We start from the raw sequence: 13,772 nt of genomic DNA, 5'->3' as shown, positions 1-13,772 counted from the left end.
TTCTAGGGTTTAACATGCCATATAGCTTAGGTTTTTATTCCGCTGTATATAAAAATTATTTTAAATTTATTTTCAAATCTTGGCCTACAAAGATTGGTAAAATAGAGGAAGAGAAAAGATGCGATGTTGAACATGCTTAGTGGTTTATGTGTAACTTCTTCACATGTGCTTGTTTTCCTTAGTTCCCTGGTGATTTGGAGTAAAGATCAGAATGCTGCATTTCTGGCAAAGCAGAAGTGTTCTGGTAGTGAAATGTTACTCTTGTGCTTTTAGTCTCTTGTGAGCAGAGTTGTGCCATTCCAACCACCAGAAACTAATAATAAATATTGTTTTAATATTTTTGGCTCTGTACCTTTCTTACATTTTGCATCAATTATTTTTCTAGGTATTGCCAGGCTTCTGAAGTGGTTAACCAAAGCTAAGAACATAGGACACTGGTGAGTAAACGAAATTCAGATGGTGTTATCTGGTATTTCCACATGCTGTCTGACTCTATGACTGACTACTGTATGAGGGCAAGAGGATGCAGCAGCTCTATTCAGAGTAGTTGATTATTTTTTTTAAGCAGCAATTTTAAGAAAGTGAGTAAAAAATAGTGTTGATGACTGTTTTTGGTAGGTGAAACCTACTCCCTACCACCAACTTGAATTATAAGCAATGAACTTGAATTATTCAAACTATTTAAAGACGTTTAACATATGCATGTTGAAGCAGTAACATACACTGTGACCTGCTGCATTAAATGAGTGATGCCTCATGTGTGAATACAGACTTCTCAGAAGGATGACAGTGCATATCTTAAGCTATATGAAGTTACATTTCGTTCCACAATACATGGAAGCCTAAAGGTAAGTTAATAAATGTCTGCAGGATGATTTCTTTCTTTCTTTCAATGCCCAGCATTATGTCTGTGCTTCTTAATTCCCCCTCTGAAAATTCTAGCGTCTTTTGTAAAGACAGACATGTTCATTCTTTGTATCCTGTGCGCCAGCTATGTACCTATGATGACTCAAGAGAGGAACATGGATAAGGGTCTAAGGTAGAACTTTAAAAATGTGAGGTACTTTTTCAGTGAATTTTCTTTATTAATGTGCTTATAGATATATTGTTTGTACTTCTCTGGCTGTAGAGGTAGGTTGGCAAAGAGAGCCTTATAAATGCAGTGATAAACACATCAACTGTTACTCTTTGATGATAAAAAATGATCTTTCAGAAAGCAACTGTGTTTTTTTGCCAAGTTATTTGGAATAATGCAGTCTTCCTACTCCTCTGATTTCCATAGCTGAACCATGATATGTGAAGGACTTTTATTTTTTGGAATCTTGTTTGATTCCAGAGCTGCTGGTAGCAGCATCCATAGATTTGATTGTGCATTCTGTTTACTGGTGTCCTAGAACAGGTAAAATACCATACATTGAGATACTCTTGCACATAGAATGAATTGGTAGTTCCTGTGCACTTTGCATCTTAGCAACATAACAAAAACACTGGTGTATTCATAAAGAACATGAAGATATCTTGAAGACCTTGGACAACTGTTGGTATCATTAGGTGGGAAGTCTATGTAGAAGCTTATGCACACTTTTAATAAGTTTAAGTCTGTGCAGATATAGTATGTAAAAAGAAAGCCTAGTTGCTTTAATTTATTACTTTTGTCAGTAAATATATGCATAATGTGGCTTATCTTCACATGTTCTACTGAGCAGAGGGTTCAATGTCTGAATATTTCTTATAGGCTTCTTATAAGTTGTGTGGGGAACAAGTGAAAATAAGCAAACACCTACTTTCATGAAAAAATTCACTTCAGTTTCAATAAAATAATAAAATTGTAACTGGACTACATTATGTTATATGTAAAGATTATTGTGAAAACTACATAGTTTGACCAGCCAGTGGTTCCTCACAAAGCTGTATTACTTACTTGACTACTTGATTCTCCTAAACAGTTGGCTTAGTAGGATGAGGGTTTTTTCTGGCCTTGGAAACAAGTGGGAGAAACCATAATGAAAGGGTGCAAGTAGAATGTCTTTCTGAAGATCTTTCCTTGTGTGCTGATAGCCCTCAAAGAAAAGAAAGCCATGGTTTGTTCGTAGTGTTCCAGCTGTCATCTCACGTACGTTTTCACTTTCATCTGCCTCATGACAGTATTTTCACAACTTTAGGAATTGTATTTTCAGTTTCTGATGAAGCCTTGTCGTATCTTAGGCCTGAAATAGATAGTTAACAGTTTTGATGTAAATGGAAGATCACTCTATGTCAGTCCTACGTAGGTCTAAATAGAATACAGATGGGGACAGGGAATTGAATTTGAGAATTTTAAATCTTGTATGTATATTGATACACTTACGTACTATGTACATCACAATACAGAAACAGGTTTGATTTTTAGTTTTCTCTCTAGAAGCAAAAAGTGGAGCGGTAGTCAGCCTTGCTGATTTTAGTTTTGTTTTGTCATGAGCCACAGTAAATAGGAAGTTATAAGTTTGTATTGCTTTTCCTATATAAGCAACGTCTTCTCTGTGAGTATGGTTTGCCCATTTTTTTTCTTTTCCATATTATTTTTCTCTGTATGCTTCTTTTTGTGAGAACTTTAAGGTGATATTAAAATTCAGTCCTAAAACAGTGTTCCACCTCCAGTGACAGAAGCAGAAATATCAAACGACACTTTGTCACTTTATTTCCTTTTGTTTGTCAGCAGAAGGGAGAGAGGATGAGTTTCTAAATCGGGAAAATATGAAGGTTTGGAGTTCTTTCTTTGGGAGAGCACTGGGTTTACTTGTGGATGCTATGAAACAGGCTGAACTGACAATTTGCTTCTGGAGCAACAAATAGAGTGGCAATTTTAATTTTGTTATTTCTGGAACTTAATGCACTTCTTGATATGGAAGGAAATACCATGAAGCATGCAGTGAGTAAGCAGCAATTGCAGCTGCAGGAAAAGCATGACATAGTGGAGAGAGATGCCTTTCATGACTTGGTTCTACTTCCACCTGGTAAGTGATGTTAGGGAAGTTAATTCTTTCTTACGCTTCTTGTCTTTCTAGGCTGCAAGGCTCTTGCTCCAGACACTGCAGTTCAGTGTGTCTCACAGTGCTTTAGTGTCTCTCCATTTCTTCAGTTGCTGTTGCAGCACTTGCAGAGTTTCCCTTGTGCTGTGATGTTAACTCTCAGGGGTTTGATGTGAAACATGGAATCCTGAATACAGTTGACTATTAACTATGTCAGAATTGGGCTAGTAATACTGTTCAGAGCATGGTTTAGTGTTGCATCTGGTCTTAGACAACTGCAGGCTGATGGCCGATGCCAGGAGGGGCAGTACTACTTAAGCCTGTTCCTTCCCCACTCTTGCATCTGTCCTTGCATCAAGCTCCAGCTCTGAGGTGTGTTCAAGGTAAGCAACAAATGCAGTTTTAAAAAAAAAAAAAAAAGCAGGAAATGACATCAGACAACAGTGCTGGGCTGATTTGTCCCGTGGCTGTAAAACTGCTAGATGTACCACAGAGGACAAAGAGGGAATAAGCAGCTGGAGGTAGGTGGGGAGAGGGGTTCTGTTTCTTTCAGCAGCAAGTAATAAATACACCAAATGAGACATAGCGTGGAAACGTATGCTTTTTAAGAGCTGCATTTTACAATCAGATTTTGAATGTTCCAGAACAATGGCTTATAAAAGACATGATATTCCAATTTACTTTCTGCTGGATTTAGTTGCTATGTTACATAGTCTTCATTGGAAGTACTTTTTCTCTAATATTGCTTTTTAATTGGCTTCTCTGAAATAGCAGTCATCTTTGTGATCCACACTGCATTTTCAAGGCATATTTCTGATGCCTAAATATAGTTTCTATTTTACTTAATTTTCTTTTAAATTGAAGTCCACTTAATCTTGCAAATTGAGCTGGCAGAAGTTGCTCTCGATGTGATGTATTCTGGAGACACTGTGCTCATGATTTCCCCTTTAAACTCTGTCAAGCAACTTCATTCTTCTTTGAAAATGACTTCTGTAATTGAAGTTGACTCTTCGAAGGACATTTTTCACCCACTGCCCTTTCTCTTAAAAATGTATGCACTAGATTAGATTGGTTTCTTTGAAGTTATTTTCTTTGTGAACCTTGTGTAATAAGATATTGTGTTGAAGGACCTGTCTTTTCTGCCTGCTTAAGCCAACTCTGTGAAATAAAAAGAGGTGGGGGAGAAAGAGGAAGAGAAATCTTCAGATGACTTTGGAAGCTGTAACATTTAACTCTAATCAGGGAGCTTTAACCCATAGCCCACACATGGCAGCAAGAATATGAATATATCCTGACAATTGCATTCACAGCTGAGGTCACTTAGTGAATTCAGCAAAGGCAGAGGAGCAGGTCAGCAGGTGGAAAGGCAAGTACAGCCCTGAGAGCACTGCAGCTAGGCAGAGACTCAGCTCCCAAGTATGGCTGGACTGGCCAATGATGTTACTGAGACATTCACATCTGTTATTTCTTACTGCCTGCTTTTCTGGCAACAGCCTGTCTTCATTTTTTCCGTTACAGGCAGCTGCTAGAACTAAAAAGATCTTTAGGTCATTTTCAGATGTACTAGATAGTCTGTTTTTGTTTTTATCTTTCTGATCACCCTCTTCTTTCTGTGATGTAGTACAACACACTGACTTATTTCAAAAGCATATGATCTGTGTGTTGTACTCTGTAGATGTGTGGGAAGATAAGCAAATGTGTTAGCCTGTATGTGCAAATCATTTCTAAGGAGCAAGGCCATTGTAAAATCTGAAGTAACTTATAAGACTAAACTGCCAGGGAAAGAATTAGAAGAAATCCATATAACTTGAGTAAGACTAATTTTGAGGAATCACTTTTGTTTTCATCGAACTTTTTTCCACAGTGGATGTGATTTGGCTTTCCTTGTGTAGAAAGCAGAGCAGTGCAGATCGCATCAATAGTGCTAATTGCTTTATGACCAAGGGGAACCAAATTCGTGAAAGAAGCAATTCCTTTTTCATATCTTGATTCTGTTTTAACCTTTTTCTCTCTCCCATGGAGGGCTTGTTTTTTCTTGTCCTTATGGCCTCTCTAGCTTTAACTACTAGAGTTGTTAGACCATAGGTGAATATCTTTTTGTGATACATACCTCTTGAAAAACTTGAGGATGTCAATGAAGGAGGTCTTTAAAATTGTGATCTTATTGTTCTACAGTACTACACTGGTATTCTCATGGGATATTTTGAACAAAATAAACAGTCTTGATTTGAATATTTCTGTAATCAAATTTTGAGATGGACCAACAGTTTTTTTGTTTGTTTGTTTTTGTAGTTTTCACACACAAACTAAAAACAAATCACATATTTTTAAACACAAAAGTATAATAGTGTTGTCTATCCTGTAGAAGGCTGTAAAAATTTGCAATTGTCCTCAGCTGGATCACTTTTAAGACCATGTCCTAGACAAATAATACAGGAAGATAAATATTTTTATAAGGGTTCCTTTGGGGGTAAAATTTAATGCAGTAGAAAATGAAAAACTTTATAGTCTCTAAAGATTTCAAGATTTCATTAAATGAGGAAAAAATCCTTCCCTCCCTTTCTGTGTGTGTGTATTGGAAAAGTTGAGGCAGAATATTCTCTGCAAAAGGAAATTATATACTAGGTTGAAAACACCCATTGAAATCCAACTAGTTTTCCAGATTGTGTTGAGCATATTTTTCTCTGACAATTGGATACAGTTTATATCCCTTTCTAAAACTGTCAAATCCATTAGGAGTGTGATAAAACACTTTTGTGCACATATGATGAGACAGCATTGTATTTAAAACACTAAGTATTTTTGAAGTCTTTCTCCATAGTATTCTCGCCAATCCATCCTCTGATGGTTGAGTAGCAGAGGGACTTTTTTTGTTACTGAATTTTGATAACCATTCTCCTGGCAGCCAAAGGGACTCTACAGTACTGCTAGCTTAATAATGCTTTTAAAATACAAGGAGGATACTGCTTATCTATAGATAAGATATCTAAGTGAATCAAAAGAGATCTGACCATAGGTCATGATTCTTATTTGAGAAGTCCTGACCCCATTTATTTTTACTTCTTTTAATCATCTTACTCTGCACATTCCCTTCACATTAAAGGAATCAAGAGAGCTGTGTGCCTTAATTTGCATTTCAGCAAATAATTTCAAAGATCAACTACTTCTCTTTTAGGATGGAAGTCAATTTCTTTTTAACCACTTTTTTCTTGGATTAGTTGTGAAATGGAATTTGTGATAAACATCAGTTCCCTGATACCAGGCCTTGTATGTTAAGGTACAGGAGGGTGGGTAGAGGGGCAGAAGTATAAGAAGGAAATCATAAAAACTACTTGAGTCATCAACATTAAGCTTTTTGCATAAGAAAGGTTGCTTTTTCCATTCCAAAAGTGTTTTCATTGTCATATATTGAGGTTTGACACAGATCTGAGCAGAATTTGGACCGTGTTCTTGTTTAATAACATACTTCAATCTTTTTCTCTAGAGGTTGTTGTCTGCTTGTATCAGTTTATCTTGTCAGAACTCTTACATAGTGTTAATGCCTGAAGTTTTGATGGACTGTGTAACAAGGATTCAGATTTACAGCAGAGAACTTTCAAGTTAGGTGGAATCTAAAAATGTTATCTCAGTCCAGTACTAGCAGGCATGAGAATAATTTGGATGAGGTTTACTGAATAGGTAATTATAGTGCTTCGTAGAATGCGATGCTATGCACTCTGGATATCTGGTTTATTATAATACTAATACAGCATATAGGGCTGATAAAACAGATCATTCTAAACATAAAAGAAAACAGGTCTTCTTTCAACGTTATGTTTTCTTATCCATATTATCCATCTGACTTCCATATCATATCTGGGCTTAACGACAGTTCTATAGAAATGAAACTCAGAGAATTTTAGGTATGGATGCATGTGTTCTGTGTATTCATCTCGGCTATAGTACTAGCTGCTGAAACATTTTCAGAGGTACATATTTTCTAGGCTAGATAATGGGAGTAATATAAGAGACTTGCAAAGCTTATTAAAAGCATTGTGGTTGAGATGTAAGACATGGTTGGTTCTTCTTCTATCTCCTTAATATTAGAGTATGACATCTAATAAGCCCTTTGTTTTTATTTCCTAACTGCAGTAACAGTTAGGAACCATCACAACCTGAATATAAGGAGGACAGATATTAGAATGATCTCTTCCCTGCTCTCCTATAACAACAGCTTTATGTCCACTCTGCAAATCCACTCTGGCTTGACACACAGTGGTTTTTTATCATTTCTTGAATCTAACAGTCAAAAACACATCTCCTTTAAAAGCTGCTTGTATCTCAAGCTCCAGTGATTCTTTTTTTTCTAGGTGCAATCTAGCCTGTTTCTTTACTGTGCTGCTGAAGTTCTGCCATCAGATTTTCTTTGGGCTTGCCAACTCTATAGACTACTAACTAGATATAGGACATTTTTTGTTTTCAGTATTCTGTATGCAAACATCCTCTTTAAGGTGAAGTGCCCCTCCCTCCTGTAGCCCAGCTCCTTACAGCACAGCTCAAAGCCACCATCTTGTCTTGCAGGTCACTGGGAGAAGCTCAGCCCAGCTTGCTGTGCTGGACCAACTTGGTTCTGTTGACTGTGAGAATGCAAACCCAGTCATTACTATGGGTGCAGCGAGAAGAGCTGCCTGTGTTCCCACCCTGTCATCTTCTTTATTGTGTTTCTACATGCAGGTCTTTTGCGTAGCTACTAGAAGAGATATGCTACAGTGAGAAAACAGTTCACAAAGAAAGAAAAAGCAGAAAGATTTCAGATATATAGGGCTTCTTCAATTATACCCATAGAAAGGGAAGAGTTTCCTCATTCATTTAAAAATAGCCAAGTCCTAACTCTTAGAAACATTCCTGTGGAATTTTACAAAGGTTGGTTGGAATTAGAGGAGCAGATGAAGAAGATGAGTAGCAAATGAAACCAAAACAAAATCTAGTAGATAGGGAGTTCTTAAAGAAACAAATGTTGAAAGGTTCTAATTCCCTGACTCCCACAAGGTAAATAACATCTGTTTTTCCTCCTACCTCACCCCTAGGATGTGAGCAAACAAACTCTGGGGTATCCAAATGTGAGACATGTAATCTGTTAGGGTATCACAAGGGTTTCCAAGGAACTTCTAGGGGTTGTGGTGACGCCTCAGTATAGTGTTAGTCCTAGCTACTTAGGTAGAAAGCACAGAAGAATACACAGAGCAAAACATTTTGCAGACTTTCATGAAGTTGTTGTTCTAAGACTAGACCGAGAAAGGAAATCAACTGCTTGAGTGATGAATCTGACACACTTGAAGAAAACGGCTGAGTTTGCTTGCTTTCTCTGTCTGTAAGTCGTTCAGGCTTAGAAACCAACAGAACTTACAATTGTTTGTTTCCTTATACTGGATGCTGATGATACGGAAGGTATTTCTGCTCCTCCACAGCAAACACGTGTGCTTGTATCTTAGATGTATGAGAATTCCTTCTGAAACTGAATTATCTGTGAATGTGCGGAGATGTGTAGCTGTTACGGAGCTGAGACTCTTAGCAAGCTGGGTATTACTTTGTTGCATTTTCACTTTTTCTTTTGAAAAAAGCAACATTATTTCTAATTTAAATACACAAAAGTATTCTGTGTGAGGGAAGAGCTGAGTTTACTCAACTGTTGCAGTACTTCCTGTTTTGTAAAATATTTTGAATCTAAACAAGGACTTTGATTCCAGATTTTTTATTTCTTTGTTAATGCATGCCAACTTAAATCTGCAGCTTTCATAATGTATCACAGAAAAATTCTATTTTTGGTGTGAATGATTCGCCCTGTGTTTGTCATGTTTGTAGTCTTTGTGCTTTCTTCCAGGATTGTTAATTTTATTGACTAGAGCAATTCTGAAGCTTTTACCTCCTGCCTGTGATCACTGTTGTGACAGAGCAGCTGATGAATGCTTTGAGCTCAGCCCAGTTGCTGAGGCCATCAGCTTCGTTTAGGGCTCATTCTCATGGATTAACAACAGGACTCCAGTGATCGACCCTAAGTGGGATGCTGTCCATTTGTTCAGCTAACAGCCCAGCTGCGGGTATATAAAATCCCTTTCTGTATTGCTTCCTGCAACAAAAGATTTAATTGTTATAGGCTCATTGGAATCAATTAGATTAACAGATGCTAAAGGGAGCCAGTTTCAGGCCTTGGTGTGAAGCAGTAATTGGAGCAGACTTGTGTTAGAGCTTGCTGACATTTAGGTGGTGAGTGTCTGGCTCTGAGGGTGTGGGTACCATGGAATTACATCACTCTTCTCCCCTGTTTGCTGAGGCCAGAGGGGGATGTTTGTAGGAATAGCAGCCAGAGTTCAATCTTTCTTATTTTAGCAAATGACAACATACTCTAGGAGCTCACTGTTGGTTGTGTGTTTTTCTTACTGCATTCTGCTTTGTAGAGTTCTTAAATTCACGCCTGTTTGAAACTACTTTGTAGACAGAGCTTGCTTTGGGGACTTTTGTTATTCCTTGTTAAATGATAATTTTTATCACTTTCACTGTTGGAAATGAGGACAGGGTAAGCATTTTTTTCCTCTAATGAATTTAGTTTATCATTACAAGAACTGTGGTGATTGCTTCAGACATTTGTTAGCATTTATAGAGTTTTATGTTAATGTTGAAAAGCAGATCTGTTTGCAGTTGTTGCTTTTCAAAAACTTACTGGAGTTTTTGAGGATATTCAGAGTTGCAAAATTTTAAAATGTAAGTTTGTATTGAAAGCACCTGTGTGCTTCCCTCCCTGCTTTTAATTTAGACCATGGTGATTCTTATGTGCTTCTTGATTAGCACTTGAAAGTTCTTGAAATCATGCACAGAATAACAGTTTTTAACGGTAAAGGCCTAGTCAGTGTTGTCTTCTTACTGTTAATGTTTGTTGACTTTGTTTAGCTATTTTAGCTAGGTTGAGCATTGCTTTTCCCCCCCTGCTTGATACTATTTCTAACAAAACTACGAGATTTTTTTTTCATAATTTTATGACCCAAACCATTTTTACATAAACAATAAGAATGGTGAGAAAGAAGGATGGAAATTAAAAGAATGGCAGGAAGAAAATTTCAGGGGCAAGAAGGACTTGAGTGGTCCATCGTTGATTGTTATTTCTAAAAGTCATTGAATAAATAAAGGGGAAAAAAGCAGAAAAGTAAGCTTCATCTATGTTCTTTAAGTTTTTTACTTATACAGGCTGATTTCTGTGTCGAATGTTGCTATCATAGGCTTTCCAACAAATAAAGCTTTTTTTTTTTTTCTAAAAGGAGGATCCGAGAATTGTCTCATTAGTTAAAAGTTCACAGCAAAGAAGACATGTTGGAAGTCAAATATGCGGGACTTAGCTCATGGTCACTATGAAGTTATCATTAGCAGAGGAAAAGCACTTTTGCAACAATCTCTTACTTTTTGAGCAACAGCATTTGATACGCAGTAATCAGGCATGTTACCACGGGTATTCTGTGCATGCTTTATGTATAGATGCATGCATATGAAGAGGCAAATTCCTTTGCCTCTCACAACAGTAATGAAGTTGTAAGATGTAACTGTGTGCACCACCCTGAGGTTCTTAAATGTATGACTCAATCAAAACACTGAATATGATTCATGATAAAATCACAAGAGCTGGAAATCATTTGAGTTTCCTTAGTTTTGATTTATATCGGCTATAGTTGCACAATTCTGTTGCACAGATCCAGGATCATGCTTGCAGATTCACCTAGCAGCATATTTTTGTGGTATTATCTATCCTGATGAAAAGGAAAGTATCAATAGGAACTGTACAGTGGTATTTTGGATAATGGAACTTTGTTTTCTGTGCCAGGTGATGAAAGTATAAGTATTGATATAAGTAATTATATCTCATCCTTCACTAAGGGAAAATATTAGTTTGGTTCATATTGATTAAACAGAAGAAAGTAAATACTGTGGCTCAGAACTTTACAGTTTAATTCATTGGAAAGTAGTGTATTATAAAATGTCACGTATTTAACAAAAGGTTTGCTCTCCAAAACAGATAAATTAAACTGAGCATTCAGCATTCTTGTGACTATTTCCATTCTTACCCATGAGAGATAAGAGAGAGTGTAACACTCCCAGATGAAGAGGAAATGAATTATTTTCCACTTGAGAGTAATATGTAGATTTATTACATATTCTAGCTGTTTGTGCATGTTTGTCCAGTTCCCAATTGGCAAAGGGTGCAATGATGCACTGTCTATTGTAACAGTCCAGCAATTTGCAGTGTGCCTAAATCAACTAGAATTAAATGAAGTTATGTATTTTGTCAGATTTTCCAGTGAGGGTGGCCTAATCCATCCAGGTTGAGATATCTTCTAAAAGTTGGCTATGTTCAGATTTGGAATATTCAGCACAACTGGAAGAGTTGTTACATGATCCACCTGGATTTAATGCTTCAGTTGAGAAACAGCTACGGCTTTTTCAAGAGCTATTCCCATGATGTTTGTGTCCACACAATTAAGTTAGAAAGGAGGAGGAATATGTCTCTGTTTGCAGTAAAACTGGAACACCTCTTGTTTAGAGTCCACTGAAGGTAGGTGAAAAACTCCTATTGGTTCCAGCAAGCAGTGACTATACCCTTAAAAATGAAGTCGTTGTGGAAACAAACCTCTTTCTAAAACTTCACAAAATTTGGCATGTTATTGGGAAAAGCATGCAAAAAGGCTCTCACTAGAACATTACTAAGTATTTTTGTTTCTTTCACCTCATTATATTTGAGGCTTTGTTTTTCACTTCTAGAGTGTACAAATCACAGGCTTAAAATAGGCACAGAGAGAAATATAGCAACATTTAGCCTCATGTTTTAGAAGTGCTTGGAGAAGAAGAGAGCAGAGATAGAAAACAGCAGATAAAAACTGGACATCTGGTTTTTGCCCTAATTATGTTTGGAACAAAAGTGATAGCTTTTTAGTTTCAAACATAAGTCTGTCTAGATGAAAGAAACTGTTGAATTGCTGTTTTTTCTCCTGCTTTTTAGTTTAAGTAGTTTTGGGTTTTTTACAGTTCATGACTTTGTTGAAATTCTGTTATTTGAAGAAAAAGAAAAAGAGCTAATCAGATTCAAGTCTATTTCTAAATGTCATAATGGTCTTGCATCTCTATGGTATAGTCTAAAAGAAGGGCTGTTGAGTAAAACTTCCATCATTCAATCTAAATTTATGACAGTAGACTAGGGTGGTGGATTTTTTTGTTCTTTTTTTGTTCTTTTTTTTTTTTTTTTTTCTTCCCCCTATGGAAAATATTCTTAAACAGTAAGGGAAGAGAGCTGATTTGATGTCTGCTCAAGTATGATGAAGTATATATTCTAGTAAAGAGCTTATTATTTTAATTAAGTGGATGCACAAGTCTTTGTGATCTTATTATTGTTATTATTCTGATCATCTTCTGATAATGGTCTAGACTGAATGTTTTCCAGTTACTGGAGCATTTTGCTGACTTGCACATGATGTGCTATGGTTACAATAAGGGTATTAGCAGCTGTGCTGATTAACATGCTGCCTTACAATTTTAGCAAAATAAGGTGCAGTGACCTAGGTCATCATCATTTTAATTCTCAAATGCTAGCATTAATGTTATACAGTACTACTATCATTCATTGCAGGACAGAATTGCCCATTTGTTGTTTTTAGAAGGTGAACTGAATTGTACCCCTTTGTTCCAAGAAGGAATTGAGCTTGTGAAACCTGGCAATCCTTGGCAGTTTCTTTTCTAAAGTAGAAACGACTAAGGGAAAAGTGCGGTGTTGAAGAAAAAAAAATAAAAATAAAAGAATAACTTGGGATTCTAAATCATGTAGACATTTTGAGAAGCTATATGCAGTGTGCTGAGTAGTACTAAATCGAAAGTAAGATCCAGCCTTTTCTTTGCTGAGTGGAAGGTCTTCCTGCAGAGGTATTCAAAGAAAAGCTTTTGCTGTTGTTTAACTTCTGGTTTTTTTTCTTCATTTCTCTCCATGGAGTTTGCAATGTTGTAGAAAGTATAAATCATGTAGTCAGAATAATATTCTAGCACACTATTTTGTTTACTCATAGTTGCCATCTTGTGAAGTGCAGAGTTGCTTTGTGCAGTTCTTTGTTGTTCTGTTACAAGCTGATGCTTGCTACAAATAATAATCAGTCCCCAAACAATTTTGGATCTCAGGAGCAGTAAGAAACTCATTTTCCTATTAAAAAAAAAAAAAAAAAAAAAAAAAAAAAAAAAAAAAAAAGTAGTACCATTGTGACTGTAATAAGAGGAACAACTTCTTTCTCTAACAGTCTAGGAATGAAGATGAGATAAGCAAGTAAAGCTTGAACTTTAAATTAAGAGATATTCTTCCTGAAAGTCAGAGATAGATTCATTGTCTTTTTCCATCCCGTTAATAATAAGAGAATAGCAGTTCTTTGCACAGTCTGATGTCTTATGTTATAATTCTTACTATTACCCTCATTCACATTTTAAGGTCATTTTTAGCTCATGAATGCCAGGAAAATAAAGAGGTGCTGACACAGAGGATGTGGGAAGCTGATAGATATAGTCCTATAGCAACAGTGTGAATACTGGTCAACAGAAAGTCCATGATGCTTTATTTCAAGAAAAATATTGTGCCAAAACTGTTTTGAAATGTTCTTCCATCGAATCTCTTCCCTAATATGCTTGAAGTATTCTCCAGAATAGTCTGCAGTTGTTTCAGCTTGTCATTCACCAGCCTATGCTGGCAGATATCAAGCTGATAAATAATTT

At 36.5% G+C, this 13,772-nt stretch overlaps 1 protein-coding gene across 1 annotated transcript in view; it reads left to right on the top strand.

The window, feature by feature from the left end:
- The first annotated feature begins 387 nt into the window (after positions 1–387).
- LHFPL2 (LHFPL tetraspan subfamily member 2) overlaps positions 388–13,772 on the top strand; it is a 55,903-nt gene continuing 42,518 nt past the window's right edge. The window contains exon 1 of the mRNA XM_042825781.1: positions 388–437. The gene's annotated coding sequence lies outside the window, so the exon portion shown is untranslated. The remainder of the gene's footprint in view (positions 438–13,772) is intronic.

Source organism: Centrocercus urophasianus, unplaced genomic scaffold (genome assembly GCF_019232065.1).
Source record: "Centrocercus urophasianus isolate 14NV4802_14NV808 unplaced genomic scaffold, USGS_Curo_1.0 seq_25, whole genome shotgun sequence".
Classification (NCBI taxonomy): Eukaryota; Metazoa; Chordata; class Aves; order Galliformes; family Phasianidae; genus Centrocercus; species Centrocercus urophasianus.
Note: the sequence above shows the minus strand (reverse complement) of the source record. Positions and strands in the feature narration are given on the sequence as shown.